Below are 27,493 nucleotides of genomic sequence, written 5' to 3' on the forward strand. Positions count from 1 at the left end.
CCCACTTGGGAGGCTGGAGCAGGCAGGGGTCAGTCCTGTGCTGCGGCCCTTGCACTCGGGGGCTGAGCCGTGTGAGGGCGTCTGGCTCTGCCTCACTGGCCCCTCACTGGCTCTCTCCCTTTGCCACCTGCCTGTGGACCCTTTTTCTCTGGAGCTGTCTGGGATTGCGCCACTGTGGTGACGGTCCCTGAGGCACTCCTGGAGCTGGACCTGGAGCCCATGCAGGTGAGGAAGTGCAGGCCCAGGGGAGGCCCAGGCCCAGGGGAGACCCAGCCCCGGGGGAGACCCAGGCACCTTCCTACTTCACCTGCCCAATGGTTGCTGCCGGAGCACCGAGAGTCCCCGCGAGGGTCACGTTTACCGTGGCTGCACAGGTCCCTGCCTACGCTCCAGGCTGCAGGAGTCTGGCCTCATTGGGTCTCCTGGTGACTCTGTGGCGGTGATGGGTGATTATTATTGGGCCTGAAAGCTGAATCTTGTTCCGTGGAGCTCTCCCCCTGGAGTTTGGAACCTTGTCCCACCTCCTCACCTCCTCGCCTGCCCAGGGCCTGGCCCACCTTGGCCTCTGTTTTTCTCAAGTTCCCCATGGATCCTGGAGCCAGTGGGTTAGTGCTTTGCTGGGTTGGCCCCCTGTCCCCAGCCAGCCCGGGTCCTGTTGGGGCTTCCGGCCTTGACATCACTGCTGCCTGTGGTGGAAGCCGTCCTTTCTGGAGCTTCTGCACCTCAGTGACCTTGCCCAAGGGGCCCGGGTTGGTGCCAGAGCTCGTTAGGCCCCTGGGGTCGGTGCTGCCCTGGGACCCTGAGCAGCAGGGCTGAGTCTGAAGCCCAGCCCCAGGGCCCATCAGGTGGGGAATTTGAACAGACGCCTGCGTCAGGTTTTGAGGTCTTATGACAAAGGCAGTGTCTGCACATGGTACAAACTCCAAGGGCAAAGGCAGCGTCTCCTGCTGAGTCCCTCCCAGGCATGGCCTCCTGGGCTCCCCCAGGCCCTGGTGCTGGCATGTGGTCCTGTCCACCCTGCACACACAGTGCAAGCAGCCCAGTGCCCTGTGGACCCCTGCCTCCTCCTCGACCCTGAGCAGTGGGGTCTCTTTGCACCATCAGCAAGCTGCCCCTCGGGCTCAGGTGTGGTTTGCATGTGGACAGATGCCACCAGGCCCCACTTCCCGGACGTGCCCAGCAGCACACCTGCCCCAGGAGCTCATGCCACGTGGGGCAGCTGTGTCACTGTGGGAGGAGGAGTGGCCAACGCAGTCAGGCGCAACCCACAAGATCCTCCCACTGTGGGGGCGCCTGTATCCACCTTTGTAGACCCTTGCCTGTCCACAGCCAGCTCTGTGGCAGGTCCCACATTTCCAGTGGGTTTCTGTTCTGAAAGTCAGGTGAGCAGCTATGAATCTGTCAGGAGCCTCATAGGTCAAGTTGGTTCCCCATTGGGCTCGACACGTCTGGTGTTTCCCCGGCTCAGTTGGTGTGCTGTCTTCCTTCTGCTCTCTGTGCCCTCTCTGGGGTTCCCCCTGTCCCTGGCATGGCCAGTGAGGGTCTCCATGCCCTGTTCCCCTCTCCTGTCTGCTGGAGTTTGCCGACGGTGCCTGTGTGCCAGCCCTGCATGTGTCTCAGCCCACCTAACTCTGCAGAGGGCTTCCCACCTCTGTCTGTCAGCACCTGCCTGGGTGCAGTTTCTGTGGTCGGGGCGGCTCTGGAGAGCAAGCTGCCTGGATGGACACTTTTCCTCTTGGCTCTGGTGAGAGGTGGGGCTTCCTCCCGAGGCTCCTGGGGCCCATGTGCACCGAGGCACCCAAGCCCAGGGCACCTGCCTGCCAAGAGTGACCCACGTGCTCACATAGCCTCCGCCTTCACCCTGGGAGCTGGAGCTCTGACTGCCCATTGTCCCAAGGGCAAGGGGGCTCTCCGAGTGGCTGCAGTGGGGTCTGTTGGCCAGATGGTTCTGTCCACCCCTTTGGCCAGGATTCCAGAGCTCCAGACATGCTAGGTGCCTCTGCAGAGCTTGTGCTACTATGCTCACAGACCGCTGTGTAAGCCCAGCCCCTACACTGGGTCCATAGCTGCCGGCCAGGACCCTGGACTCACCTGGGCATCAGAGGTCCCTGGGCCTGTGGGGGTGAACTCAGCCCATGTGCGGCTAGGGGAAAGTTGTCATCAGGACCAATGACGACTCATGTGGGTGTGCAGTACCGCTGAGAGGAGATGGATGCGTCCTAGGACCCAGGGTCTCTGGTGCAGGTGCAGCAGCCATGTTGGGGCTCCTGAGGGGTCACATCTGATTAGGATCTGGGTCCTGCGTGCAGTGAGCCCAGTGCCCGTGCTGACGGAGTGGCTTCCTGGACGGAGGGGAGCGGGGCACCCAGGCTGTGAGCCAGGACTGCTTCTGGACGCTTCCTCCAGAAACTCCTGCATCTGCCCTTCAGTGGGAGCAGCTGGGCATTCCCCAGGCTTGCCAGCCCTGTGGCAATTTGTGGGCAGTGGTGTTTGGACATAAAGAAACTGCTGTGGCCGGAGGTGACATGCTGCATGCCCCGAAGCCGCACACACTCGAAGTCCCTTGGGAAAGATTAAAACATAAGCCTCAGTCTCTGTTCCTGCGTAGCCTTTGTGGCCTCCCCATCTGTGCCCTGTGGCTCTTCTGGGCCACACTGTTGAAACCAGAAGGGTGAACCTTTAGGAGGATGCTAGCTGTGTGGGGTGGGGTGGGAGTGGTGTCCTGCTGCCTTTGGCCTGGAATGCCCAGCCCCTGCTGTGTGTCTGCCCAGTGAGACTGTGGATCCCATGTCTGCTGTGTGGCCCTGGCAGGCAGGGCGATGCCCGTGCCTCTCGGTGGCTGTGGGTCGGAGCTGAGCCCTCCAGTTGCACAGTGTGGCCAGTTTCCCCTGGGGCTTGGAGGTGATATTTTGACCTTGAGCACAGAGCACATCTGTCTGCTGGTCTGGGGTGAGGCCGAGCACCATGCATGGAGTGGGTGGTGTCTGGAGCAGGTGGCCAGCCTGGAGGCTCCGCCCACCCTCCCACTTCATGCTTCTACCGGCTGCCCGGCCTGAGTCTCCACTTCCTGCTCACTGCCTCCGACACCTTGCTTCCAGCTCTCCAAAGGGAGATGTGAGCTGGCTCAGCTGGAGACATGCCCTTAGACCTGGAGGTGAGGGTTCAGCCACTGGGTCTCCAGTGCCAGCACCAACCAGGGAGGGGCTCTGTGCGAGCACAGCACAGGTGTCTCTGGGCAGGGTGGAAGGGCACAGGGCTGGTGGCCTTCAGAGCTGTTCTACAGGCTCTGAGGGCCACCTTGAGCGTGGGGGACAGGTGGTCACACCCAGCACGCCCAGCGCAGTCCCAGGGAATCTCTTTGGAGCAGTACTTAACCGAGTCTCCTCCCTCCAGAGGCATCATCACTGGACATCTGCCAGGGGCCTTGGAGAGCTGTAGACACCGCCTGATCCAGGGAGCTGGACGAATTTGGCTTGAGTGCCCTTCATGGTTTTGGCTGTTAGTCTGAAAATGGGCCCGCGTTTTCCTTTTTGGGCACTTTGGAGCTTGGTTCACTCCGTCCAGGAGCAGGTCCACGTGGCAGCGACCACGTCTGTGGAAGTCTGAAGCCCCATCCACGAAGCCATCCGGCCGGAATTGTGGGGTCTTCCGACAGCTCCCACCCATGTCTGCTTGCTGACCCAGTCGGCTAAGCTATTGCTACAAACGGAAACATGTGTCACCTATTTTGTGCAGACAAGTACGTTGTGCCCAGTTATCCCTAATGTAAACTGTGCTGAGATTCGCTGAGTCGGAGCATCCACACCCGCACTTGGGCTTGCCCAGGTAGAGCCACAGGAACAGAGGAGTGACTTGGAGGAGCAGGGTCATGTTCCCAGCAGACCCGTAGCCTCTGCCACAGGAGGCAGCGCCCAGGGTCCCCCCCTGGTGCGGGAGGGGGCGGGGTCTTGGCCCCAGGAGGCGGGTCAGCTTCTCGGTAGGAGGGGCACACATTTCTTTTTTTTCCACTGTTAATTTTATTTTATTTTACCTTATGGCTTTTAAAAAAATAGTTTATTGTCAAATTCCTTTCCATACAACACCCAGTGCTCTTCCCACAAGTGCCTTCCTCCATTACCACCACCTCTTTTCTCCCCTCCTCCTTCCCCTTCAACCCTCAGTTGTTTTTCAGTATTCAATAGTCTCTCAAGTTTTGCATCCCTCTCTCTCCCCAACTCTCTTTCCCTCATCCTCTCCCCTTGGTCCTCCATTAGGTTTCTCCTGTTCTCCTGTTAGACCTATCTATGAGTGCAAACGTATGATATCTGTCCTTCTACACCTGACTTATTTCGCTTAGCATGACACCCACAAGGTCCAGCCATGTTGCTACAAATGGTCATATTTCATTCTTTCTCATGGCCATGTAGTTTTCCATTGTATATATAAACCACATCCTCTTGCTCCATTCATCAGGTGATGGACATTTAGGCTCTTTCCATGTTTTGGCTATTGTTGACAGTGCTGTTATGAACATTGGCGTATATGTGCCCCTGTGCATCAGCACTTCTGTATCCCTTGGATAAATCCATAGCAGTGCTATTGCTGGGTCATTTGGGAGATCTATTGATAGTTTTTTGAGGACCCTCCACACTGTTTTCCAGAGCGGCTGCACCCGTTTGCATTCCCAGCAGCAGTGCAGGAGGGGCCCGTTGAGTGTTTAACAGCGGCGGGCACGCCAGGAGTGGGGAGCTGAGTCGATGTGTGTCATCACACACAGGAGGAGCCTGGCCGAGGCAGATCCGGGACCAAGGCCTGAGCACCAGTGTGCGTTTGGAGAGCTGGGAGTGGTCCTCACTTAGCAGGTGAGGGGCTCCTGCTCACACGCATTGGCTGAAGGGCTCGACAGCATCACTCTAGATGCCCCAGGAATTGGTGCTGTCAGACTGGCTGCCACAGAGGACACAGCAGGGAGGGTCCCCGGCCGCTGGCGCTGCCCAGGAATGTGCTGGAACAAGGAAACAGAGGAGAATCTCCTACTGCATTGTGGGATGGAGACATCCTTATGACATCCATTAAAGGTAGGTAATATCTGTCTGATTAGCCGTATTGTGGGGGTGCTGGCAGCTCAGAGCCTGGAACCTGCTTCAGAATCTGTGTCTCCCTCTCTCTGCCTCTTCCTGCTCCCATCCTGTCTCTATCTCTAAAAATAAATTTAAAAACATTAAAAAATTAACTGGCCCTTTTCTAGTTACATTCTCCTTTTAAAAATCTTGCATTTATGCCTCTAGCCTAAAAAGTGTGAAAAAGCTCTTGAGAGTTGAAGAAAGGAGTTTGAATGAATCACTGTCAGAGGAAAGAAAAGACATTTGAAAAGTACAGTTAGGTGTTTCCAACATCCCACATAAATAGTCCTACCTGCAAATAGTCCTGTTTGATGAAGGAACAACATGCATGCAACAGAAAAGAAAATAGCGCCATGTAATCAGTATGTTCAAATAAACATCTGTTCTTGTTTCTCTGTGATGGTGAACCCAGGGATGTGGGCACCTGTGTGCTACCTGTCCCAGCACGGCCCCGTCTTTTGTTTGGTGTGACTGTGTCCTTGTTGGCTGCCTGCAGGTTGGGGGGCAGCCTCAACTGGGGAGACTGGATGGGACCCAAGGCACAGTCCCAGTGGAGGTGGGGCTGGGATGCTCCTTCAGGGATCAGTCAGGAAGGGTATAATAGAAGCCCCACTGCACCAGCTTAATCCTGCCACGTGAGAGCAGAGGAATCTCTCAACACCACCAGGGACCAAGGTTCCATCTGTGTTTTTGGCCTAGTGTCTTCAGGAGGTGGGCAAAGGAGCTGCTTCCCTCTGGGCATTGCATCTGTGTCCCAGGATATGCAGAAAGCAAACAGCAATTTATGCTCTGGAAGCGCCCTTCTTCCCAAGTGCCTCTCACTGGCCACTGTGGGTCCTGGGGCCACCCAGCCAGAAAGAGACTGGGCCGTGCCAGGACGTCGTGGGGGGAATGGCTCTCAGGTTGGGGCTGGGCTGTCCTGCCCCATGCAGACCGTGTGGTGCGGTCCTGTAGGAGCTAAGCCAGGAGTCTGCAGTCCCCTTCAGCATGTGGGCACCAGTTCAAGATGGCACCAGGGAGCATTGGGGTCATGACATCCCTGTGGCCAGTTTTGGCTGTGGAGAGTTGGGGTCACCTTGCAGGGCGGTGGGTGGCTATGGGTCAAGATCCTGGGTGCCATGCCTGTGATCTGGAGGGTCCTGAGGGGTCCCTGCAGCTGAGAGTAGGGGAGTGCAGCAACTGCCCCAGGAAGGGTGGTCCAGGAGGGGGCCTGGCTACCGTGGTGTGCGGGCCGCCCTGAGGCTGGGGTACTCAAGGATCAGAGGGAGAGTGTAGGGGGGGGTCATTATAAGGACCTTCTCAGTAGTCAGTTTTGTGGGGCTGGGGAGTGTGATCTGGGGGCTGTCGTCTTCTCGGGGGAACTGGAGGGAAGGGGTGTCCTCTTCCAGGCCCCTGGCCGAGCAGTGCGTCCTGGCAGGAGTGTGTCCTCGTTCAGGGCTGCATGGGGTTCCCAGGGATGCGCCCCCAGAATGACTGCATCTGGCTCTGTGGATGGGGGGAGGTCTGTGTGTACCGAAGCATGAGAGTACTGATCTCAGGGACCTGGAGAAGTGGTACTTTTGTCCCCTGCCTAGGGGCAGGAGCACTGCCTTGTTGTTGTCCTACCCTACTGGGGGCTCCAGGGCTGGGGGTGCTCCTCTGGGTCTGGACCTTGCAAATCTGGGTCCCCGTGTGCCCTTTGCCCCTCCATCACCACCTGGACCAGGGCTCCTGACCACAGTGCTGCCCAGCCCTTTCTCAAGCTCCAGCTCGGTCCTGAGCCAGGCTGCGGGTCCCCAGGGCCTCAGACCCCCCAGGCTCCCCCATCTGAGGCTCCCCTCCTCCCAGGGGGCATCCTTGCCAGCCCCTGGGTCCCCATCGCCAAGTCCTGGTGCTACTCCTCTCCATCTGCAGCTAGAGTGCCTCGTCCTCCAGGAAGGGGCCCTGACTGACACACACAGCTCACACTGCATGTGTGCAAACGTCTGCACACCCCCAGGGCTGCGTGTGCCCCCCAAGCTCACATCCCTGGATTAGAAATTTCAGGGACACCCATGGAGGGAATGCCCAGCTGAAGGCAAAGTACTTGAAAACCTCCCAGGCCTGAGGACAGGGAGGTGTGTGCAGGAGTGGGGCTGGCGGGAAGGGGAGGCAGGAGGGGGTTTGCTGCCTGGCCCTTATCTGCTTCCTGCCCAGGCTGTGTGGTGCGGAGCCCTGGGCACCGGAGGGAACAGGGTGCCTGGAGCCCCGCTGGCTGCGCACCGATGACCAGTGCTGGCTGGTGGGGCCCAGCTGGACGAGCCTCCTCCCAGGAAGGGAGCCCCGTGAGTTGGGGGCTCCAGACCCTCTGGAGACTGGTCCTGGGTGATGGGTGGGTGGGTGCAGGCTGGTGGGGGCCCCAGAGAAGACCCCGCTCCTCTGCCCGGCTCCACTTGGTGGGCTCCGGCTTTTGGGAGTCCTGCTGTGGGCATGGGGGCCCCTGGCTGCCCCATGTGGCTGAGTCCTCAGTGCTGGGACAGGGGCTCTGGAGGACCCAAGGCTGCGGCTTGTGGGCTCCGGGGAGAATACTGCCTGGATGGCTGTCTCCACAGGGAGGGCAGTGGGCTCAGCAGGAGATGGGCAGGAGGGGTGGGCGGGTCCCTGTGGGGTGCCTTCCTGGAGCTGCCTGCCTGGGGGCTGGTGGCTGACTGGCATCTGACGGGCTGGCTGCCAGCCGGGAGTTCCTAAAGAGCCTGGGGCCTGGGTGGGCTCTGTCCCGCAGTGGCAGCAGCAGGTCTGTTGTCGGGGAGCTCATGCCCAGCCAAGCTCTGCAGAGGGCGGAGGATAGGTCTATTTTCTGGGCACTGGCTCTGGATCAGTGATGTGAGGGGTCCCGTCTGCCAACCTGTGGCTCAGGGCAGCAGGGGCAGGAGCAGATGCTTCTGTCCCCCGGAGGCATTCTGGGCTCGAGGGTCGGCGCTGGAGGGTGAGGATAGGGTCCAGCTCCCCACTGCCCAGCCGGCCTCTTGTTCTGATCCTGAAATGGTGGTACGGAGGGTTATCTGTGACAACTGGTCACCGAAGGGGCTGCGGACACCTCCTGGCTGAGGGCTGGCTCCCCTACCTGACCACTGTCCAGGCTGGGCCCCCAGAAGACACGGGGCAGTTGTGGCCACGACCAACATCTCACTGCTAGTTCCCACCAGACATGCTGACCCTGGGATGCTCAGAGTCCTCTAGGCTCCTTCTTGGCTGTGAACCCCCAACCAGGGATAGGCTGCTGGGTGGAAGTGTGCCGGCTGGTGGGGCCCACGGGCAGGTTTTATGAATGGTCTGAGGCACTGTGGGCCCTCCCGCTGTTACCCACCCTGCCTCAGGCCCGCACAAAATCCACCAAGGACCCCAGGTTGGGAGGCTGCATTGGTCAGCCTTTTTCCTGGACCAGGACCCCTCCTCAGGCTGTCGCTGACCCCCTTCGCTGGCCGGGAGGATGCAGACCTCAGACCCTGATGCGGGCCCCTCCGCAGGTGGACCCACTTGGGGGCAGGAGTATCTTCCCTAGATACTGTCACTGCGGGGCCAGCTTCCACTGTATCACCAGGACACAGACTGGCTTGTAACCCTATCTGCAGGGGGCTCAGCCCCTTTCTTGGAGGGGCTTCTCCATGCTGGACACTCCTCCTGAGCTCTGGGGGCATGGAGTTCCAGTCTCTGAGGGTTCTGGGGCACTTTCAGTCCAGTCTGGAGCCTGGTTGAGCCCCAGTTGGGTGTGTGGGCTCTGACGCAGAGGCTAGCCTCCCCCGGCCCACACTGCGTGGAGCAGGGTTGCAACCTGAGCCCAGGTCTGGTGGGCTGGCCTCCTGCTCCTCGGGCCCCTGGGCATGTGGGGTATGTCCGGCCTGTGAGGGGTCTGCTGGGTGGTCACTGTTTGCAGGAGCGGGATTCCTGTGGGCAGAAGGCTCAAGGAAGGGCTTTTGGGTCTGTCCTAAGCCGCTGTGGGGTCATCCCCCATGAGAAGGTCACAGGCAAAATCTCCCTGCCCTCCTGGTCCCCCTGGGGTGGGGGCAGAAGTGTGGCCCCCCCAGCCCAGCTCCCCCTGCAGCAGCCTCAGCCCCTCCCCTGCATTGGTAGTGCCCTGTACACCTGCCATCCACCTGGCAGGTGTGGGGTCATGGGCACTGGGACTTGGGAGACAGGCCAGTAATTTGCCTGGGCCACAGGCTCACAGAGCGCTTGCAGGGGTCAGCTCAGCTCTGGGTCAGGTTCCGGGCCTGAGCCGCCTCCACCCCAGCCACTGCCTGGTGTTCGCTCTGCAGCAAGTGTCACCGTGTGGAGCCCGGCTCCCCATCCTCTGTGGCTTCCCCTACCTAGAAGTGCCTTAGCACAGCAGGAGAGGAGAGGATGGAAGAGCTCAGGGAGTAGGAAGAGGAGGTGAGGGCTGGGCCTCGGGGAGGGCTCCCTGCAGAGGACCTGCCAACTTTCTGTCCGCCGTCTACTTGCCCAGGCCTGAGCACAGGGTGCAGGAGCGCCTGCTCAGGGGAGAGCTCGGTGCTGTCCTCTTCTTGGAGGCGGGCCTCCCAGGGAGCAAAGCCAGCAGGTGGGAGGAGGGGGCCGGCTCTGGAGGTCAGCGCTGCCCATACGCTTTCCTCCCAGGCACTTGCACTGCACCTTGGGGCCCTGACCACTGTGTCCCCAGCCCTGCTTCGGGACAGCACAGACTTGAGGTCTGCAGCCTCTGATGACAATTAGGAGGGGATAGGCCCAGCCCCAAGCAGGAGGCACTGGGCTCTGGGGAGGGAGGCTGGTTTTGAGTGTAGGCCATGTCACTGTGGGAGGTACCATCCCAGTACCCACAGTGACAGAGGCTCAGACAAAATGTCCTGTCTCCAAGGCCCCGGGGAGGGCCCTGCTCACAACTGCTCAGGCTGTCCTAGCCGAGGCCACGGTCCCTTCAGCCTGCCTCTGAGGGAAACCCTGAGGCAGGGGTCCTCCTGTGAGGTGGAGTGTGAGTGGGGCTGGGAGCTGGGGCCTGATGGAGGTGCCCCGGGTCCCCTGGGTCCTGACCCTAACAAGACTCATCTGGAACTTGTGGTGAGGAGCTGGGCGTCTAGGATGCCTTGACGGCACCTCTGTGGAGGGTGGATGGGTGGGGGATATGGGGTGACTTGTGCCTGCCTGGGGGCCTCTGTGTTCACTGTCCTGCTGGGCTTGGGCAACGGGGCTCAGAGTATTGACCCCTCAGCCTCCGTGTGCACCCAGGTCTGTGGTTTCCTCCTGCCCAGCCCCAGCACAGCCCTCTGGCTACACTGAATGCCAGCCACCTCCTCGTTCCGAATCAGTCAGCCCTGGAGGCCCTCTGGACGGACCCCAGCAAGAGAGGCCCTTTCCTCCAGGGCCAGAGGCTAGAGGTCGATGCCTAGGATGGAAAATTGTGAGCCACCAGGCCTGTGGGCAGAGGGTGGCCAGTAGGCAGCATGTGGTGCAGGGCCTGGTTTCTGCTATGAGGGGCATCACTGTGGTACCCGTAGTTATAAACACTGGGTGACGCCCTGTGACAATAACCAGGCCCGGTCCCTGCAGGCAGGGCTGGTGGGAGGCACTTCCTCAGACAGGAAGGGCCCAGGGACCACGAGGGAGCTGCCCTGGGACCGGGACACAGCCAGTTGCCAGAGTGGGAGCCTGGAGGCTGCAGTCTGCAGCCCTGGGTGGGCTGGGAGGAACGAGGACGTGCCCAGCATGCCTGGGCTGGTGCAAGGTGGACGCCAGGCATGGGGCAGGCTGGACATGGAGGTGTGGGTCTGCTGCGTTGGTGGAGCTCAGAACAGCTGCTCCAGGGTGGGGACAGCAGCATCGGGGGCCACGGGCTGGCCAGTGAGAAGCTGTCCACTGTGGGAGCCTGTGGTGGGCTGGCAGGGGCTTCGGGCTCAGGTCTGAGGGGCACTGGATGGGGGGGGAGCGGGGGAGGAGGGTGCCCAGCGCTGCCCCACTGCTTCCAGACAGGCCCTGTGGGGGGACGGTTCCCAACAACCCTGCCTTTTGCCTTGGCCTCCCAGGCTGCCCTTCGGGAGCTTTGGGCTGCGTCTGTAAGTCACACAGTAGATGTGGTCGCACCGCCCGCCCCCCAGCTAAAATTCTTGCCTTCTGGCGGCTAGTGTCCCAGGAAGGTCCATTCGGCGGGGGTGCCCCTGCTCAGAACGGAAGTTGGGGCGTAGGCTGGGGCAGAGTGTGCTTAGGAGGATCCCTGGGACCCCCAGACGTGCAGTAGAGGGCCAGAGCCCGGGGGCCATCCGTGTGGCTGAGAGCTGGAGGAGGCCCTGGACAGGGTCCTTCCCGGAGCCTGGGGACATGGAGGGGAGCGCAGCTCTGGGCCGGAGCAGGGGCTTTCCCTGGGGGCCACGCACTGTCTCACCTTCGGGCAATGACCAGAGTCTGCATGGCTCGGCCAGGATGGGACCCACGTCCTTGATGATGGCACAGGCTGGGAGGTGCCCCACTCCCCGCCCACCTTGTCCTGCCCCTAATGTCCGTGAGCTCGTCCGCACACTGTGAGGGCCCAGCTCCAGTTTCCACTCCTGTCAGCCCCCGGGGGTCTCCAGGGGTCCTGCCCACCGGGAGTTTGTCCAAGGTTGACACTGTCCTTCCTGCTCAGGTCCCCCTTGAGCAGGTCTGTTTCTGCCAGTGGGGTTGTGTGGCCACCTCAGAGTCCTGTGAAGCCCCGGCTGTGGTGGATGTGGGCCCAGGGTCTCGCCCTGACCCTCAGGAGCCAGGAGGGTGGGCACTGCGGCTCTGGCCGGTTTTTGCTGCTGTGTCTATCACTGTGGGTGTAGCCACTACCATAGTAGGTACACAGTGGAAAGTTCCTTGTCAAAAACCCCCTGTGTGTGGTGGAGTTGCCCCTCCCTTTCCCGAGGCCCAGGGGGCCAGTGGCACGTGTCTGCACAGGTGCCCAGTGCTGCCCCACGTGGAGCAGGTGTGGTCCGGCTCCCCTCGCCTGCCCTGTCTCCCCAGGGACACCAGCTGCAGGGGTGTGTGCACGGGAGGTGTGGGGTGCCCCCGGGGCTCTCACACTCACTTGGGGTGCATGCACATATCTGTGACACAGGCTGGGGGAAGAGGGTCCCCTTCGGGGGGCTGTGTCTGCAGCGTGTCTCCAGGGTCCCTGGGGGCCTCCTGGTGAGGCCAGGTTTGGACCAGGCCAAGGGGACCACTGAGCATGGGATGGACGGTCCAGCCAGTCTGGTCGAGGGGCACCTGGGTCTCTCCGTCCTCCCTGAAGACATGTATCCAAAACCAAGTTCACACAGCAGTCCCTGATGGAAAGAGTCCCTCCTGCCTTCCCTGGTCCCTCAGGGCAGGGTCCCAGCCTGCGTGGGGAGCAGGTGCTGGGGTGCAGTGGTGTGTGCGTGCTGTGGGGTGTGGGGTGCTGTGGGTGATGTGAGAATGGGGTGATATGTGGTTCGGGTGATGTGGGGTTTGGGGTGCTGTGGTGTGTGGGGTGTTGTAAGTTTGGGATGTTGTGGGGTTGGGGTGATGTGAAGTTGGGGTGCTGTGGGGTTGGGGTGCTGTGGTGATGTGGGGTTGGGGTGATGTGGGGTTGAGGTGATGTCAGGTAAGGGTGATGTGGGGTATCGAGTGATGTGGGGTGTGTTATGAGGTGGGGTGGGGGGTCTGTGGATTGTGGGGTAATGTGGGGTGTGGGGTAATGCAAGGTTGAGGTGATAAAGTTCGGGTGCTATTGCGGTGCTGTGGGGTGTGGGTGCTGTTGGGTCTGGGGTGGTGGGTGCGGTGGGGTGTGGGTGCTATGGGGTGCTGTGGGGTGGGGTGCTGTGGGGTGTGGTGCGGTGGGGAAATGGGGTTGTTTGTGTGGGGGTGTGGGGAGCTATGTCCGGGAGGGGTGGGTCCGCTCACCAGCAGCCCCCATGTGGTCCACGCCCAGACAGGCAACTCTGGCTGAGGTTTGGGGTGGCTTCCGCTGGGCGCTTTCAGAGTCCCATGGAGTCAGCAGGCAGGGTCCTGGCTCTCCTTCCGGAAGCTGTGGGCCCTGTTCCTTCCGCTGTTCCTTCCACTGTGCCTGCTGCCCCGCTGGGTTTGGGTTACAGGCCACACTGCTGTGGTGAGCAGCAGAGGCTTGGTTGGTGCTGTGGCCCCTTTCACCATCCAGGGGAGGGCGTGCCAAGGGCGGGGCCACAGCTGGGACCCAGGACGGGTTTTTGATGGGCACTGTAACACTGTGGCATAACACCCATATTCATCACAGTAGTCCCACAGTGACACAGACCCACCCCCAATCCCTCTTCCCCGGGGGACTGCTGGGACAGATGGGGAGGAGCCTGTGATGCCCAGGGCTGATCTGCAGGAGAAGGCAGAGCCCAGGGAGGCTATTTGCCAGTGTTCGGTAGTGTTGGGCAGCTGCCTGTGCCCATTTTGGAGACCCGTCACGTGGAGGCAGCCTTCTGGGTTGTGAGGGGTCACCCTGGGGCCAGCAGGTGGCTCCCACTTGGGGAGGCTGGAGCAGGCAGGGGTCAGTCCTGTGCTGCGGCCCTTGCACTCAGGGGCTGAGCCGTGTGAGGGCGTCTGGCTCTGCCTCACTGGCCTCTCACTGGCTCTCTCCCTTTGCCTGTGGACCAGTTTTCTCTGGAGCTGCCCAGGATTGTGCCACTGTGGTGACGGTCCCTGAGGCACTCCCAGAGCTGGACCTGGAGCCCATGCAGGTGAGGAAGTGCAGGCTCAGGGGAGGCCCAGGAGCAGGGGAGACTCAGGTGCACGGGAGACCCAGGCTCAGGGGAGGCCCAAGTGCAGGGAAGGCCCAGGTACAGGGAAGACCCAGCCCCAGGGAGGCCCAGGTGCCTTACGTATCATCTGTATGGAGGTTGCTGCCAGAGCGCCAAGAGTCCCCGAGACAGTAATGTATGCCGTGGCTGCACAGGTCCCCACCTTCACTACAGGCTGCAGGAGTTTGGCCTCTTTGGGTCTTCCGGTGACTCTGTGGCGGTGATGGGTGATTATTACTGGGCCTGAACGCTGAGTCTTGTTCCGTGGAGCTCTCCCCCTGGAGTATGGAAACTTGTCCCACCTCCCTGCCTCCTTGCCTGCCCAGGGCCTGGCAGACCTTGGCCTTTATTTTTCTCAAGTTCCCCATGGGATTCTGGAGCCAGCTGGCTAGTGCTTTGCTGCGGTGGACCCCTTCCCCCTGCCAGCCCGAGGCCTGTTGGGGCTTCCGGCCTTGACATCACTGCTGCCTGGGGGTGGAGGCAGTCCTTTCTGGAGTTTTCTGCACCTCGGTGACCTTGCCCAAGGGGCCAGGGTTGGTGCCCATGCTCCTTAGGCCCCTAGGGTGGCACTGCCCTGGGACCCTGAGCAACAGGGCTGTGTCCGAAGCCCAGCCCCAGGGCCCATCAGGTGGGGAGTTTGAACACACGCCTGCGTCAGGTTTTGAGGTCTCGTGACAAAGGCAGTGTCTGCACCTGGTACAAATTCCAAGAGCAACGCAGCGTTTCCTGCTGAGTCCCTCCCAGGCCCGGCCTCCTGGGCTCCCCCAGGCCCTCGATGCTGGCGTGTGGTCCTGTCCGCCCTGCACACACAGTGCAGGCAGCCCAGTGCCCAGTGGACCCCTGCCTCCTGTCGACCCTGAGCAGTGGGGTCTTTCTGCACTGTCAGCAAGCTGCCTCTCGGGCTCGGGTGTGCTTTGATGTGGCCAGATGCCACCAGCCCCACTTCCCAGACGTGCCCAGCAGCACACCTGCCCCAGGAGTTCATGCCGCGTGGGCCAGTTGTGTCACTGTGGGGGCAGGACTGGCCAACACAGTCAGGCGCAACCCACAAGATCCTCCCACTGTGGGGGCGACTGTGTCCACTTTTGCGAACCCTTGCTGGGCCAGGGCCTGCTCTGCGGCAGGTCCCATATTTCTAGTGGGTTTCTGTTCTGAAAGTCAGGTGAGCAGGGGTGAATCTGACAGGAGCCTCCTGGGTCAAGGTGTAAGGATGCAGGTCCGATCCGGCCCTCCCCACCTGGCCCCGGAGCTGGTCGGGGTGTAATGCGGCGGTGGAAATGTGCCCCGCAGCAGCGGAGCACCGGTGGCGGGAGTGGGGGGGGGTGGGGAGGGGGGAATCCCCTGCAGGCCACAGGTCTGGTCCATTCTTCCCCTGTACTTAAAGGGGAAGGCGCAGGCTTCTCCTGAAAGGGCACACCTTAAGGAGGGACAACTCCTGCAGCACCCAATCTGGAAGGCCGGCAGATACCTTTGACCTTTCTAGAGGCGGGCCTAGTCACGCCCCACGTGGGGCGTCCTGGGCCCACTCTGATTGGTCAATACTCCAAATGGTGTGATTGGCTCCCACAACTGCCAGTATTGATGGGGGGGCAGGGATTGGATCACTGTACACCTGTCGTCATTGCGTGTAACTCCCCTTCCCAAAGGCATAAAAGGCCCTGCCCTGCCTTTGTTCAGGGCTCTCTCCACGTGGCCAGCGGGTCCGGTGGAGACTGTGAGCCCGAGCTTAAGCTTGTAATAAAGGCCCTTTGCTTTTGCAGGCGAGACTCGGTCTCCCTAGCAGTCTCTGGTGCTTGTTTTGGGGTGATTTGGGGCGATTTTACAAACTTGGGCACAACAAAGGTGGCTCTGCATGGGCTCGACATGTCTGCAGTTTCCCCGGCTCACGGGGTCTGGAGACATTTTTTCCCTCTCTGCGCCCTTCTGGGGATTTCCCTGTCTCTGACATGGCCAGTGAGGGTCTGCATGCCCTGATCCCCTCTCCTGTCCAATGCAGTTTGCCGACGATGGCCTGTGAGCCAGCCCTGCACGTGTCTCAGCCCACCCAACCCTGCAGAGGGCTCTCTGCCTCTGTCCATCGGCACCTGTGTGGGTGCGGTTTCTGTGGTCAGGGTGACTCTGGAGAGCAAGCTTCCTGGATGGACACTTTTCCTCTGGGCTTTGGTGAGAGGTGGGGCTTTCTCTCAAGGCTCCTGGGGCCCATGTGCACCAAGGCACCCAAGCCCAGGGCACCTGCCTGCCAAGGGTGACCCACAGGCTCACATAGCCTCCACCTTCACCCTGGGAGCTGGAGCTCTGACTGCCCATTGTCCCAAGGGCAAGGGGGCTCTCCTAGTGGCTGCATTGGGTCTGTTGGCCAGATGGCTCTGTCCACCCTTTGGCCAGGATTCCAGAGCTCCAGACATGCTCGGTGCCTCTGCAGAGCCCGTGGTACCAGCTCACAGGCCGCTGTGTAAGCCCAGCCCCTACACTGGCTCTAAGGCTGCCAGCCAGGACCCTGGACTCACATGGGCATCAGTGGTCCCTGGGCCTGTGGGGGTGAATCCAGCCCACGTGCTGCTGGGGCAAAGTTGTCACCGGAACCAATGATGACTCGTGTGGGTGTGCAGTGCAGCTGAGACGTGATGGATACATCCTAGGACCCAAGGTCTCTGATGCAGGTGCAGCGGCCATGTTGGGGCTCCTGAGGGGTCACATCTGATTAGGAGCTGGGTCCTGCGTGCAGTGAGCCCAGTGCCCGTGCTGACTGGAGTGGCTGCCCGGATGGAAGGGAGTAGGGCACCCAGACTGTGAGCCAGGACTGCTCCCGGACTCTTCCTCCAGAAACTCCTGTGTCGCCCTTCAGTGGGAGTAGCTGGGCATCCCCAGGCTGGACAGCCCTGTGGCAGTTTGTGGGCAGTGGTGTTTGGACATAAAGGACTTGCTGAGGATGGAGCTGACATGCTGCACGCCCCTCAGTCGCACATACTCACTGTCCCTTGGGAAAGACTAACACACAAGCCTCAGTCTCTGTCCCTGCCTGGCCTTTGTGGCCTCCCCATCAGTGCCCTGTGGCTCCTCTGGGCCACACTGTTGAAACCAGAAGGGTGAACCTTTAGGAGGATGCTAGCTGTGAGGGGAGGGGTGGGGGCGGGGTCCTCCTGCCTGGGGCCAGAAAATAGCTGCCCTGCTGTGTGTCTGCCCAGTGACCCTGTGGATCCCGTGTCTGCTGTGTGGCCGTGGTAGGCAGGGCAATGCCCGTGCCTCTTGGAGGCTGTGGGTCGGAGCTGAGCCTTCACACCTTGCTTCCAGCTCTCCAAAGGGAGGTCTGAGCTGGCTCTTCTGGAGATGTGCCTATCAACCTGGAGGGGAGGGCCAGCCAGTGCATCTCCAGTGCCAGCACCAACCAGGGAGGGGTTCTGTGCGAGCACAGCACAGGTGTCCCTGGGAAGGGTGGAAGGGCACAGGGCTGGTGGCCTTCAGAGCTGCTCTCCAGGCTCTGAGGGCCACCCTGAGCATGGGGGACAGGTGGTCACACCCAGCACGGCCACAGCTGATTCGGTGAATCTGGTTGGTGTGGTACTTAACCGAGTCTCCTCCCTCCAGAGGCATCATCACTGGGCTTCTGCCGGGGCCTGCGTGAGCTATAGACACCGCCTGATTCAGCGGTCTGGACGAATTTGGCTTCCTCCTGTGCCCTTCATGGCTTTGGCTCTTGGTGTGAAAATGGGACTGTGCTTTTCTTTTTGGGCACTTTGGAGCATGGTTCACTCCTCAAGGAGCAGGTACGTGTGGCAGCGACCACATCTGTGGAATCTGAAGCCCCGTTCATGGAGCCATCTGGTCGGAATTTTGGGGTCTCCTGACAACTCCCACCCGTGTCCACTTGCTGATCCAGTCTGCTAAGCTTTATGGCTACAAACAGAAACATGTGACACCTGTTTTGTGCTGACAAGTGCGTTGTGCCCAGTTATCCCTAATGTGAACTGTGCTGCGATTCGCTGAATCTGCACATCCACACCCGCACCTGGCACCTGTCCCACCGGAGCCACAGGAACAGCAGAGTCCCTTGGAGGAGCAGGGTCATGTCCCCAGCTGACCCTGAGCATTTGCCTGGGGAGGCAGCACCCAGGGTGCCCTCCTGGTGTGGGAGGGGGTGGGGCCCTGGCCCCAGCAGGCGGGGAATCTTCAGGGGGGAGGGGAACACATTTGTGTTTTGTTTTTCACTGTTAATTTAACTTAATTTAATTTTATTGCTTTTTAAAAAATAGTTTATGGTCAATTTGGTTTCCATACAACACCCAGTGCTCTTCCCCACAAGTGCCCTCCTCCATCACCACCACCTCTTTTCCCCCCTCCCTCTCCCCCTTCAACCCTCAGTTCCTTTTCAGTATTCAATAGTCTCTCAAGTTTTGCATCCCTCTCTCTCCCCAACTCTCTTTCCCTCTTCACCTCCCCCTGGTCCTCCATTAGGTTTCTCCCGTTCTCCTGTTAGACCTATGAGTGCAAACATATGGTATCTGTCTTTCTCCGCCTGACTTATTTCGCTTAGCATGACACCCTTGAGGTCCATCCATGTTGCTACAAATGGCCAGAATACATTCTTTCTCATTGCCATGTAATACTCCATTGTATATATATATACCACATCTTCTTGATCCATTAATCAGGTGATGGACATTTAGGCTCTTTCCATGATTTGGCTATTATAGAAAGTGCTGCTATGAACATTGGGGTACATGTACCCCTGTGCATCAGCACTTCTGTATCCTTTGGGTAGATCCCCAGCAGTGCTATTGCTGGGTCATAGGGAAGTTCTATGGACAGGTTTTTGAGGACCCTCCACACTGTTTTCCAGAGCAGCTGCACCAGTTGGCATTCCCACCAGCAGTGCAGGAGGGGCCCGTTGAATGTTTAACAGTGGAGGGCACACCAGGTGCGGGGAGCTGAGTCGATGCACATCATCACACAAGGGAGGAACCTGGACAAGGCAGAGCTGGGCCCAAGGCCTGAGCACCAGTGTGCGTTTGGAGAGCTAGGAGTGGTCCTCACTCAGCAGGTGAGGGGCTCCTGCTCACACGCATTGGCTGAGGGGCTCGATAGCCTCTCTCTAGATGCCCCGGGAATCGGTGCTGTCAGACTGGCTGCCACAGAGGACACAGCAGGGAGGACTTCAGGTCACTGGCGCTGTCCAGGAATGTGCTAGAACAAGGAAATGTGCATTGTGGGATGGAGACATCTTTATTACATCTATTAAAGGTAGGTAATATCTGTCTGATTAGCCCTATTGTGGGCGTGCTGGCAGCTCAGAGCCTGGAACCTGCTTCGGATTCTGTGTCTCCCTCTCTCTGCCTCTTCCTGCTCACACCATGTCTCTGTCTCTAAAAATAAATTTAAAAACATTTAAAAAAATTAACTGGCCCTTTTGTAGTTACATTCCTCTTTTACAAAATCTTGCATTTATGCATTTAGCCTACAAAGTGTGAAAGGGCTGTCGAGATTTTAGAAAGGAGTTTCAATGAATCACCATCAGAGGAAAGAAAGACATTTAAAAAATACGGTTAGATGTTTCCAACATCCCACATAAATAGTTCTAACTGCAAATAGGCCCGTTTGATGAAATAACAACATGCATGCAACAGAAAAGAAAATAGCACCATGTAATCTGTAATTTCAAATAAACATCCGTTCTTGTTTCTCTGTGATGGTGACCACAGTTATGTGTGCACCTGTGTGCTACCTGTCCCCGCACGGCCCTGTCTTTGGTTTGCTGTGACTGTGTCCTTGTTGGCTGCCTGCCAGGGCGGCCTCCCTGGGGACCCGCATGCACAGGAGCAGGTAGGGGGGGCAGCCTCAACTGGGGAGATGGGATGGGACCCAAGGCATAGTCCCAGTGGGGGTGGGGGCTGGGACGCTGCTCCATGGGGATCAGTCAGGAAGGGTATATAGAAGCCCCACTGCACCAGCTTCATCCTGCCACCAGAGAACAGAGGTTCTCTCAACATCACCAGGACCAAGGTTCCATCTATGTTTTTGGCCTGGTGTCCTCAGGACGTGGACAAAGGAGCTGCTTCCCTCTGGGCATTGCATCTATATCCAAGGACATGCAGAAAGCAAACAGCAAAGTATGCTCTGGAAGCACCCTTCTTCCCAAGTACCTCTCACTGGCCGCTGTGGGTCCTGGGGCCACCCAGCTGGAAAAGAGACTGGGCCGGGCCAGGAAGTCATGGGGGGAATGGCTCTCAGGTGGGGGCTGGGGTGGCCTGCCCCATGCAGACCATGTGGTGTGGTCCTGTAGGAGCTAAGTCAGCAGCCTGCAGTCCCCTTCAGCCTCTGGCCACCAGTTAAAAATGGCACCAGGGAGCATTGGGGTCATGACCTCCATATGGCCAGGTTTGGCTGTGGAGAGTTGGGCTCACCTTGCTGGGCGGTGGGGTGGCTGTGGGTCGTGGTCCTGGGTGCCATTCCTGTGAGCTGGAGGGTCCTGTGGAGTCCCTGCAGCTGAGAGTAGGGGAAAGCAGCAACCGCCCCAGGAAGGGTGGGCCAGGAGGGGACCGGGCGACCATGGCGAGTGTGTGTGCCACCCTGAGGCTGCTGGGTTCAGGCTCCAAGGGGTAGGTGTTGGGGTGGGTCACTTTAAGGGCCTTCTCAGTGGTCAGTCTTGGGGGGCTGGGGAGTGTGATCTGAGGGCTGTCGTCTTCAGGGGGTAAAGGGGGGAAAGGCTGGCCTCTTCCAGGCCACTGGCCAAGCAGTGCGCCCTGGCAGGAATGTGACCTTGTTCAGGGCTGCGTGGGGTTCCCTGGGATGTGCCCCCAGAATGGCTACATCTGGCTCTGTGGATGGGGTAGGTCTGTGTGCACCAAAGCGTGAGGGTGCTGACCTCAGGGACCTGGGAAAGTGGGACTTTTGTCCCCTGCCTAGGGGCAGGAGCACTGGCTTGTTAGTGCCCTACCCTACTGGGGGCTCCAGCACTGGGGATTCTCATCTGTGCCTGGACCTTGCAAATCTGGGTCCCGTGTGCCCTTTGCCCCCTCCATCACCATCTTGGACCAGGGCTCCTTATCACAGTGCTGCCCAGCCCTGTCTCGAGCTCCAGCTCGGTCCTGAGCCCTGCTGCGGGTCCCCAGGGCCTAAGCCTCCCCATGTTCACCCATCTGGGGCTCCTCGTCCCCCCAAGGGGCATCCTTGCCAGTCCCTGGTTCCCCATCTCCAAGTCCTGGTGCTACGCTTCACCAACTGCAGCTAGAGTGCCTCATCCTCCGGGAAGGGGCCCTGACTGACACACACAGCTCCCACTACGTGTGTGCAATCGTCTGCACAGCCCCAGGGCTGTGTGTGCCCCCCTGGGCTCACACCCCAGGGGAGAAATTGAGGGACACCAAAGGAGGGAATTCCCAGCTTGAAGGCAAAGTACTTGAAAACCTCCCAGGCCTGAGGACAGGGAGGGGTGTGGAGGAGTGGGGCCTGTCGGGAAGGGGTGGTAGGAGGGGGTTTGCTGCCTGGTGGTTATCTGCTTCCTGCCCGGGGTGTTTGGTGCATAGCCCTGGGCACCGGAGGGAACAGGGTGCCTGTAGCCCTGCTGGCTGTGCACCCATGACCAGTGCTGGCTGTTGGAGCCCAGCTGGACGAGCCTCCTCCCAGGAAGGGAGCCCAATGAGTTGGGGGCTAAGGCCTTCTGGAGACTGGTCGCAGGTGACGGGTGGGTGGGTGCAGGATGGTGGGGGCCCCAGAGAAGACCGGTTCCTCTGCCCTGTCCACAAGGTGGGTTCTGGCTTTTGGGAGTCCTGCTGTGGGCATGGGGGCCCCTGGCTGCCCCGTTTGGCCGAGTCCTCAGTGCTGGTTCAGGGGCTCTGGAGGACCCAAGGCTGCAGTTTGGGGGCTCCTGGGAGGATACTGCCTGGATGCCCATCTCCACGGGGGAGGGCAGTGGGCTCAGTAGGAGATGGGCAAGAGAGGTGGCCAGTCCCTCTGCGGTGCCTTCCTGGTGCTGCCTGCCTGGGGGCTGGGGCCTGACTGGCATCTCACATGCTGGCTGCCAGCCGGGGTTTCCTAAAGGGCCCTGCGGGCTGGGTGGGCTCTGTCCCGCAGTGGAAGCGGCATATCCGTTCTCGGGGAGCTCATGCCCAGCCAGTCTCGGCACAGGGCAGAGACAGGTCTGTGCTCTGGGCACTGGCTCTGGATCAGTGGTGTGAGGGGTCCAGCCTGCCGAACCCTGGCCAAAGGCAGCAGCGGCAGGAGTAGATGCTTGTGTCTCCCTGAGGGACCCTGGGCTCGAGGGTCGGCTCTGGAGGGTGAGGATAGGGCCCTGCTCCCCACTGCCCAGCCCGACCTCCTGTCCTGACCCTGAAATGGGAGTACAAAGGGGAATCTGGGGCAACCAGTTACCAAAGGGGCCTGTGGGACACCTCCTGGCTGAGGGCGGGCTCCCCTGTCTGACCAGTGGTCCAGGCTGGGCCCCCAGAGTCCACGGGGGTAGTTCCGGCCACAACCAATGTCTCTGTGCTAGTTCCCACCAGACACCCTGACCCTGGGCTGCTTAGTGTCCTCTAGGCTCCTTCTTGGCTGTAGGGCCCCCCACCAGAAGGGATGGGCTGCTGGGTGGAAGTGTGCTGGCTGGTAGGCCCCAAAGGCAGGTTTTATGAATCGCCTGAGGCATGGTGGGCCCACCTGCTGCTACCCACCCTGCCTCAGGCCCGCGCAAAATCCTCCAAGGACCTTAGGTCGGGAGGCTGCATTGGGCAGGACCCCTCCTCAGGCTGTCGCTGACCCCCTGAGCTGGGCGGGAGGATGCAGACATTAGAAAGGGAGGTGGGCCCCTCTGCAGAAGGACCCAGTTGGGGACAGGAGTTTCTGGCCTGGAGAGTGTCACTTCGGGGCCAGCTTCCACTGCACCACCATGAAACAGACTGGCTGGTACACCCGACCTGCTGGGGCTCAGCCCCCTTCTTGGTCTTGTGTGATGTATGGGTGGGGCTTCTCCATGCTGGACACCCCTCCTGAGATCTGGGGGCTTGGAGATCCAGTGCCTGAGGTTTCTAGGGGCACGTTCAGTCCCGTCTGTACTGGTTGAGCCCCAGGTGGGTGTGTGGGTTCTGAGGCAGAGAATAGCCTCCACCGGTCCACGCTGCGTGGAGCAGGGTTGCAGCCTGAGCCCAGGTCTGGTGGGCTGGCCTCCTGCTCCTTGGGCGCCTGGGCATATGGGGTCTGTCCTGCCTGTGAGGTGTCTACTGGCTGGTCACATTCCCCAGGAGCGGGATTCCTGTGGGCAGAGGGCTCAAGTAAGGGCATTAGGTCTGTCCTAAATCACTGTGGGGGTCGTTCCCCCATCACAGGGTCTCAGGCAGAATCTCCCCTCCATCCTGGTCCCCCTGGGGTGGGGGTGGAAGCCTGACCCCCCCAGCCCAGCTCCCCCTGCAGCAGCCTCAGCCCCTCCCCTGCATTGGCAGTGCCCTGAACACCAGCCCTCTACCTGGCAGGTGTGGGGTCTTGGGCACCTGGACTTGGGAGACAGGCCAGTAACTTGCCTGGGCCACAGGCTCACAGAGCGCTTGCAGGGGTCGGCTCAGCTCTGGGTCAGGTTCCGGGCCTGAGCCTCCCCCACCTCTAGACGCTGCCTGGTGTTCGCTCTGCAGCGAGTGTCACCATGTAGAGCCCGGCTCCCCATCCTCTGTGGCTTCCCCTCCCCAAAGGGCTTGTAGCACAGCAGGAGGGGAGGGAAGAGGATGGGAGAGCTCAGGGAGCAGGAGGAGGAGGTGAGGGCTGGGCCTCGGGGAGGGCTCCCTGCAGAGGACCTGCCAACTGCCTTTCTGCCGTCCACATGCCCAGGCCTGAGCCCAGGGTGCAGGACGGCCTACTGGGGGGAGAGCTATTGCTGTCCTCTTGCCCTTGGAGGGGCCCTCCCGGGGAGCAAAGCCGGCAGGTGGGAGGAGGGGTCCAGCTTTGGAGGTCAGCGCTGCCCATACCCTTTCCTCCCAGGTGCTTGCATGGCACCTTGGGGTCCAGGTCACAGTGTACCCAACCCTGCCTCGGGACAGCACCGATTTGAGGTCTGCAGCCTCTGATGACAATTGGGAGGGGATAGGCCCTCCCCAAGCAGGAGGCATTGGGCCCTGGTGAGGGAGGCTGGTTTTGAGTGTAGGCTATATCACTGTGGGAAGTACAATCCCAGGACCCACAGTGCCAGAGGCTCAGACAACATGCCCTGTCTCCGAGGCCCCGAGGAGGGCCCTGCTCACAGCTGCTCAGCCTGTCCTGGCCGAGGCCACCGCCCCTTCAGCCTGCCTCTGAGGGACATGCTGAGGGAGGTGTCCTCCTGGGAGGTGGAGTGAGTTGGGCTGGAATCTCTGGCCTGATGGAAGGGCCCCAGGTCCCCTGGGTCCTGACCCTGACAAGACTCATCTGGAACTTGTAGTGAGGAGCTGGGCGTCTAGGACTGTTTCCTGATGGCACTTCTGTGGAGGGTGGATGGTGGGCAGATGCTGACTTGTGCCAACCTGGGGGCTCTGTGCTCACTGTCCTGCTGGGCTTGGGCAACGTGACTCAGAGGTCCTGACCCCTTAGCCTCGGTGTGCACCCAGGCCTGTGGTTTCCTCTACCCCGGCCCCAGCACAGCCCTCTGGCTACACTGGATGCCACCTCTTCCTTCTGAACCAGTCAGCCCTAGAGAAACTCTGGACGGGCCCCAGCAAGAGGGGACCTTCCTTTAAGGCAGAAGCTAGAGGTTGATGCCTAGAATGGAAAAAGGTGAGCTGCCAGGCCTGGGGGCAGAGGGTGGCCCATAGGCAGCATGTGGTGCAGGGCCTGGTTTCTGCTATGAGGGGCATCACTGTGGTGCCAGTAGTTATAAACCACTGTGTGACACCCTGTGACAATAACCAGGCCTGGTCCCTGTAGGCGGGGTGGGTCGGAGGCACTTCCTCAGACAGGGAGGGCCCAGGGACCATGAGGGAGCTGCCCTGGAACCAGGACACACGTCCGTTGCCAGAGTGGGAGCCTGGAGGCCGCAGTCTGCAGTCCTGGGTGGGCTGGGAGGGAAGAGAATGTGCCCAGCACGCCTGGGCTGGTGCAAGGTGGACACCAGGCCTGGGAGGCGTGGGGCAGGCTGGCCGTGGAGGTGCGGGTCTGCTGCGTTGGTGGATCTCAGAACAGCTGCTCCAGGGTGGGGACAGCAGCACCGGGGGCCACGGGCTGGCCAGGGAGAAGCTGTCCACTGTGGGAGTCTGCGGTGGGCTGGCAGGGGCTTGGGGCTCTGGTCTCAGGGGCACTGGATGGTGGGGCTGTGGGGGAGGAGGGTGCCCAGCACTGCCCCACTGCTTCCAGACAGGCCCTGTGGGGGGACAGTTCCCAACACCCAGCCCTTTGCCTCGGCCTCCCAGGCTGCCCTTCTGGGAGCTTTGGGCTGCGTCTGTAAGTCACACAGCAGATTTGGTCGCACCGCCCGCCCCCCAGTTAAAATTCTTGCTGTCCTGCGGCCAGTGTCCCAGGAAGGTCCTCCTAGTGGGGTTGCCCCTCTGGGAATGGAAGCCTGGGCGTGGGCAGGGTCAGACTGTGCTTAGGAGGAGCCCGGGGACCCCAAGACGTGCAGTGGAGAGCCAGAGCCAGGGGGCCATCCGCGTGGCTGAGAGCTGGATGAGGCCCTGGACAGTGTCCTTTCCCGGAGCCTGGTGGCGTGGAGGGGAGCACAGCTCTAGGCCCGATTAGGGGCTTTCCCTGGGGGCCACGCACTGTCTCACCTTCGGGCAATGACCAGAGCCTGCATGGCCTGGCCAGGATGGGATCCACGTCCTTGAGGAAGGCACAGGCTGGGAGGTGCCCCGCTCCCCGCCCACCTTGTCCTGCCCCTGATGTCCGTGAGTTAGTCAGCAGCCTAGTGTGGGCCCAGCTCCAGTTTCCACTCCTGTCAGCCCCCCGGGGATCTCCAGGGGTCCTGCCCACCAGGAGTTTGTCCAGGGTAGACGCTGTCCTTCCTGCTCAGGTCCCCCTTGAGCAGGTCTGTTTCTGCCAGTGGGGTGGTGTGGCCTCCTCAGAGCCCTGTGAAGCCCCGGCTGTGGTGGATGTGGGCCGAAGGTCCCCCCCTGACCCTCAGGAGCCGGCGGGAGGTTCCTACGTCTCTGGCCGGTTTTTGCTGCTGGGTCTATCACTGTGGTAGTAGCTATAGTCCTAACACAGTGGAAAGTCCTTGTCAAAAACCCCCTGTGTGTGGTGGAGCGGCCCCTCCCTTTCCCGAGGCCAGAGGCTCAGTGAGGCATGTCTGCACAGGTGCCCAGTACTGCCCCACGTGGAGCTGGTGTAGTCCGGCCTCCTCGCCTGCCCTGTCTCCCCAGGGACACCAGCTGCAGGGGTGTGGGCACAGGGGGTGTGGGGCTGCCCCCTGAATCTCACACCCACTCGGGTTGCAAGCACACGTCTGCAGCACAGGTCGGGGGAAGAGCGTCCACTTCGGGGGGCTGTGTCTGCAGCCTGTCTCCAGGGTTCCTGGGGGCCTCCTGGTGAGGTCAGGTTTGCACCAGGCCAAGGGGACCACTGAGCATGGGGTGGATGTTCCAGCCAGCCGGTCGAGGTGTCTCTCCGTCCTCCCTGAAGAACTGTTTCCAAAAGTAGGTTCAAACAGGCCTCCCTGAAGGGGAGAGTCCCTCCTTCCCTCCCAGGTCTCTTGCGGCAGGAGCCCCAGCCTGCGTGGGGAATGGGTGCTGGGGTGCTGTGGGGTGTGGGGTGCTGTGTGGTTGACGTGCTGTGTGGTTGGGGTAATGTGGGGTATCGGGTGCGGTGGGGTGTGAGGTGAGGTTGGATGTGGGGTCTGTGGATTGTGGGGTACTGTGGGGTGTGGGTGCTGTGGGGTCTGGTAGCCTCGGGGTCTGGGGTGAGAGGTGCTGTGGGGTGTAGGTGCTATGGGGTGCTGTGCGGTGTGGTGCGGTGGTGTGCTGTGTGGTGCTGTGGGGAGTGAGGTGCTGTGGGCTGTGGGCTGTGGAGTGTGGGGTGTGAGGAGCTATGGGGGGGAGGGGCAGGCCAGCTCTCCAGCAGCCCCCACGCGGTCCCCGCCCAGACAGGCAGGTCTGGCTGAGGTTTGGGGTGGCTTCCGCTGGGCGCTTTCAGGGTCCCAAGGAGTCAGCAGGCAGGGCCCTGGCTCGCGTCCTGGAAGCCGTGGGCCCTGTTCCTTCCGTTGTGCCTGCTGCCCCGCTGGGTTTGGGTTACAGGCCACACTGCTGTGGTGAGCACCTGAGGCTGGGTGATGTGGCCCCTTTCACCATCCAGGGGAGGGAGTGCCGAGGGCGGGGCCATAGCTGGGACACAGGACGGGTTTTTGATGGGCACTGTGACACTGTGGCATCACACCCATATTCATCACAGTAGTCCCACAGTGACACAGACCTAACCCCAATCCCTCTTCCCGGGGGACTGCGGGGCTGGTGGGGGAGGAGCCTGGGATGCCCAGGGCTGATCTGTGGGTGAAGGCAGAGCCCGAGGAGGCTCATTGCCAGCGATCGGCAGTGTTGGGCGGCTGCCTGTGCCCATTTTGGAGCCCAGCCATGTGGTGACCGCCTTCTGGGTTGTGAGGGGTCCCCCTGGTGCCAGCAGGTGGCTCCCACTTGGGAGGCTGGAGCAGGCAGGGGTCAGTCCTGTGCTGCGGCCCTTGCACTCGGGGGCTGAGCCGTGTGAGGGCGTCTGGCTCTGCCTCACTGGCCC

The 27,493-nt window shown here is 60.8% G+C and overlaps 2 long non-coding RNA genes and 1 gene segment (V, D, J or C); 2 read left to right on the top strand and 1 right to left on the bottom strand.

Annotated features, from left to right (window-relative positions):
• LOC115292453 overlaps positions 1-27,493 on the bottom strand; it is a 494,271-nt gene that overhangs the window by 129,426 nt on the left and 337,352 nt on the right.
• LOC115292460 lies at positions 7-5,470 on the top strand. Of its 2 annotated transcripts, none has more exons than XR_003909006.1 (4): positions 7-225; positions 3,394-3,739; positions 4,641-5,057; positions 5,268-5,470. It is a non-coding gene; the product is annotated as an uncharacterized LOC115292460 (long non-coding RNA). The 2 variants fall into 2 exon arrangements; XR_003909007.1 differs by lacking the exon at positions 7-225 and adding an exon at positions 1,228-1,382.
• The window catches only part of LOC115292459, a 6,503-nt gene continuing 5,222 nt past the window's right edge, over positions 26,213-27,493 (top strand). The window contains exon 1 of the long non-coding RNA XR_003909004.1: positions 26,213-26,406. This is a non-coding gene — a long non-coding RNA (uncharacterized LOC115292459). The remainder of the gene's footprint in view (positions 26,407-27,493) is intronic.

This window comes from Suricata suricatta, chromosome 5, assembly GCF_006229205.1.
Source record: "Suricata suricatta isolate VVHF042 chromosome 5, meerkat_22Aug2017_6uvM2_HiC, whole genome shotgun sequence".
Lineage (NCBI taxonomy): Eukaryota > Metazoa > Chordata > Mammalia > Carnivora > Herpestidae > Suricata > Suricata suricatta.